The 4885-nt window shown below is 43.7% G+C and overlaps 1 non-coding gene across 1 annotated transcript; it reads right to left on the bottom strand.

The window, feature by feature from the left end:
• Positions 1–4300: 4300 nt before the first annotated feature.
• LOC115833488 lies at positions 4301–4459 on the bottom strand. Its single transcript, XR_004028916.1, has one exon. It is a non-coding gene; the product is annotated as a U1 spliceosomal RNA (small nuclear RNA).
• Between the last annotated feature and the right edge of the window lie 426 nt (positions 4460–4885).

Below are 4885 nucleotides of genomic sequence, written 5' to 3' on the forward strand. Positions count from 1 at the left end.
AATGGCCATGCTAGAGTTTGAATCCATGACCCTCTAGCACCAATGTCTGTGCTATAGACCACTAGTTAAGAGTAATCAGCCTCTTACTGGAATGTCCTTTCCCTCCATCTCTGCCCACCTGTCAGGATCCTGCTCAAATGCAGCCTTCTCGATCACCAGTGATCGTGTGTTCACTGATCCTTTCCCTCTCTAACAGGTAACGGGCTCTCTTGCTGCTACCAGGTAGGGAATATGGGAAAACATTAGAGTTGGGTGCAATGTAGTGTTGAGAACACTGGGATCAGTTAGCATGGGGCTGGATGTTGTAGAAAGGACCCAGATTTGTACTTGGGGGTTTGCACTTGCCAATGTTCTGCAAATTCCAGTGCAAAGAAATAACAAAGTAACTCATACCCATCTCCTGATTGGTTAGAGCAAGCTAAATGCAAACTACAAGTTGAAAACAAATATGGTAAACAACAACAAAGTACTGTATGGCAGCCACCTGGATTGATCCCAGTAACAAATTCTAACAGTACAGCAATCATCCTTTCCAGTCTTTTGCATATCCTTGCCTCCTCCTAGGAAGTTCTTTCCTTCTATCTGTGCCCATGGAAATCTTACTCCAACTTTGACCTCCTCTCTGAAGCCTTTTCTAATTTCATGCTCTCCCACCCCCAACAGAGAGACTCAACAGAGGTGTTACTATCACATGGGGGACATGGGGAGGCCACACCATTTTTAAGTGGCAGAGGTGGGATAGGAGCCCTGGTCTACCTGCAAAATCCATACTCTTTCCATGTAGCATTTTGCTTGTTACCTGGCATTAAGGGCTGTGCACTCTAATTCCACGTCAGTTGAGTCTGTGGAATGGGCAGCGAAATACACAGAAGAATGGATAACTATCTAGTGAGCATATGCAATTACAAGATACACTTAAGATGTCTTTCTCATGGCTATGGTCCCTCCCCACTTCATCCCTTTCCCTTTATCTTATACTTGCTTAGCAGCAGCAATACTCAGAATGTTCTCCTGGGGTTCAGCAAAAACAGAAAAGCTGGACAAGAAACAATGCTGTACAGGTGGGGGCTGTATAGGTAGGAGGTGTAACTATGGAGGCACTCTCCGGAACCCTTGGTAGGATGTCTTTGTCTAGGCCCAGGTTGAGTATATCCTACCTTTTGAGTGGTGTGCTGCAGGGACTGATCTTCCCAACTCTGACTATCCAAGACAGGGATTATTTCCTCTCCTTCTCCTTATTTTCTTTCTTTCTTTCTTTTCTTCTTCTTTTTTGGAACAGGGTCTCTCTGTTGCCCAGGCTGGAGTGCAATGGTGTGATTATAGCTAACTGCAGCTTTGAACTCCTGGCCTCGAGCAATCTTCCCACCTCAGCCTCCCAAGTAGCTGGGACTACAGGCACACACCACCATGCCCACCTAATTAAAAAAAAATTGTAGAGATGGGGTCTCACTACCTTGCCCAGGCTGGTCTCAAACTCCTAGCCTCAAGCAATCCTCTCACCTTGGCCTCCCACAGTGTTGGGATTACAGGCATCAGCCACTGCACCCTGCCCAGAGTGACTTCCTAACACCAAATCCAAATTCCACCTCCAGTACCTACTAGACTAAAACTAGCCCCTTTCCTCTTTCCTGTTGCTCTGTCCATCTCCAAACCCAACCCCATGCCTCCGCATCCCTTTGATGTATTGTCTTGGCTCTTCTGGATACTACAAGGTGAAGGGTCTGAATTTACTGACCTGTATCCCCCCAGGGACTATACCCTCCCACATATGCACTGGCAGAAGAGGAAGCTGTTTGAGAGGAGAGGGCCATTTTGAAATTAAATAATAAAAGAGGCTTGAGAAACATGCAAGCTCCAGAGTAGAATTCTCTAGCCAGGGTTCTCAACATGTGGTCCATGGACCACCATCCTCAAAATTGCCTAAGGATCTTGTTAAAAATATAAAATCTCAGGCCCCAAGCCCAGACCTACTGAATCTGCATTTTAACAAGCTCCCTAGTTGATTCCAGTATGCACTAAAGTTAGAGACCCATTTCCTTTATCCGCCTTAACTGCTTAAAGCAGTGGTTCACAGACTTGGCCACACATCAGAATAACATGGTGAGCTCAAGAAAAATATTGGCTCCTGGATCCCACCCCTAACAATTGTGATTCAATTGGTCTGTGGCGGGACTGGACATTTGAGAATTTTAAAAGCTTCCCAGGTAATTTTAATGTGCAGCCATGTTTGTAAACCACTGGTGTAGAGGAAACACATGCAGCTCCATAGATAAGAGCTCCTCCATCCAAGGTTGTGTTTTCTGTGTGATTGTGTGTGTCTGTGTATGTGTGTTCAAAAATGTTAAAATTTCTGCTGGGCTTGAGGTGTAAAGCAACATCTTCTGGGCAGATTTGGGAATTTCATTGGGGGTGACAACAGGTACTCCCAGGAAAAATATGCAGTGGGCTGACTGGTCCATTGGGAGAAATGATCATGTTGTATCACTCAGTTGCCCAATCACCCTCAAGGATTGGGGCCACAGGTGCATCCCTGGCATGGATGACCTGGCGGTACCCACCCTTAGCACTGTGTCATTTGTACCATTAAAGTTGTATCCTCTCTGTTGGGCTCATTTGAGGCTCTCTTAAGATCTGGTGATTAATATAAAAGTGAAGATCCAAAGAGCTGACTTTTGCTTTTATCTGCACTGCCCTCCCCGCAAAGAAACAAGATTTGCCTTAAGTAGCCCCCAAGTTCATGGTTTCGGCCACATAAAAGGCTCCAGACCCATTTATGTGTCTCAGCTGTGATTGATGAATAGCCGTCCATCCTCCTGTGACTGGAGTTGCTGCTTGTTGTCATACTAGGTAAAGCAATTGTATAAATTACCTCTCATCCAAGTCACAAAATATGTTTGCCAAAATGATTTCTTCTAAAATTGTAAAAGTGAAAATAGAGTGCACAGAGAGAAATTGAGTTTGCTCCAAGGGGCTATGAATGCACCATTAAGAAAGCCTCGAAAAGAGATTAGCAATCCATCTGGTGTATTTGCACATCATTTAGTGCCAATTTGGGGCATTTCTGAAAATGTCAGTCACGGTGGGGAGGAAGAGAAGGAGGTTCCATTGGCCATTAAGATGATGTACCAAGAGGCTGTGGTTATCAGGGCATGCAGTGGGGCAGCGCTTCACCAGCTCTGACCTCAGCTCAGTGAGAATTGCAAAAGCTCCAAAGTTTAATAAAAATCAGTGGCTAGATTCCAGTGCCAGGGGGTTTGATGAAGCATTGTCATAAGCTTCAGGCCATGTTCTTTGAACAAAACAACTCTCTATATTCTTGAATATCAGCCCCCCCTCCACAAACACACAGACACAACCCTTCACCAAAGAAAACTGACAAATGGACAACTCATATTTTCTAAGCCAATCTGGGGAAGATCTCAGCTAAATATGGGACATCTTAGTTAAGTATTTTGCCGAGAAGTCCCACTCTTTAGCAGTCTTAAAACTAAGACAGACTGGGCACAGTGGCTTATGCCTATAATCCCAGCACTTTAGGAGACTGAGGCAGGAGGATCACTTGAGGCTAGGAGTTCCATACCAGCTTGGGCAACATAGTGAGACTCCATCTCTATAAAAAAATTAAAAATTATCTGTGCATGGTGGCATATACCTGTAATCCCAGCTACTTATGAAGCCGGGGTGGGAGGGTCACTTGAGCCCAGGAGTTTAAGGCTACAGTGAACCATGACTACACCATTGCACTCCAGCCTGGGCGACAGAGTGAGACCCTGTCTCTAAAACAAGTAAACAACAACAACAACAACAAAACAAAGATATAAATATAATCAGAACATTGTATACAAATCATGTTGTGACACAGTTACATTTTATATAAAATAATTCTTTAGCAGGCTGTATATCTTCTATGACATTCTCTTTTACTGTTATTAGAAAATTATACTCCCAGCATTACCTCTATATGTAATAAGACAGACTACACTTTCTTCCACCTCATTACATCTATATGTAGTAAGACAGACTATACTTTCTTCCACCTCTTGGTGAAAGGAATTTTGTCTACTCCCTATTTTTACCTTGTCCCAAAAGCTGAAAGTCTGGATTCTGGGGCTATTTTCCAAAATGACAGAGGATATCAAAGATCATGCAGAATAGATCAAAGTAAGTGTTCATAATGTAAATGCCTATTTCCTGGAAGAGGCACACTCTGAATGAGACAAGGAGATAAAGCCCTAGAGATCTGCCACGCCACTGAGAAATGTCGAATGTGCTCGTCTATTTCCTTTTTCTTTTTCCCCCAGGGGAAGTGTGAATGAAAGTCCCACTATCACAAATTATGCAGTCAAGTTTTTCACATTTGGGGAAATTGCAGGGGTCAGCACATCTGAGTGCAATGGATAAGGCTGGCCATGGAAAAACCACCTTTGTGATGATGGTATTTCCACTGCCAGGTAAGTGTCTCAGATGATTCTTAATCCAGAGTTCATTACCTTATTTTCTGTTTTGATTGGAATTGGAAAGCCATCATCAGGTTTGAGAGAATCTCTACAACAATATAATATAAAGTCAGTGAGGGAAGGGAGTTTTGTCTGTTTTGTTCACCAGTGTATCTCCTTAGCATAGCTAAGTGTACTAGTCCATTCTCACGCTGCTAACTGGGTAATTTGTAAAGGAAAGAGATTTAATGGACTTACAGTTTAGCATGACTGGAAAGGCCTCAGGAAACTTATAATCATGGTGGAAAGGGGGAAGCAGACATACCCTTCTTGACATGGCAGCAGGAAGAGAGGTGACAAGCAAAAGGGGGAAAAGCCCCTTATAAAACCATCAGATCTCGTGAGAACTCACTATCAGGAGAACAGCATGGAGGTAACTGCCACCATGA

This window comes from Nomascus leucogenys, chromosome X (assembly GCF_006542625.1).
Source record: "Nomascus leucogenys isolate Asia chromosome X, Asia_NLE_v1, whole genome shotgun sequence".
In the NCBI taxonomy this organism is placed as follows: Eukaryota; Metazoa; Chordata; class Mammalia; order Primates; family Hylobatidae; genus Nomascus; species Nomascus leucogenys.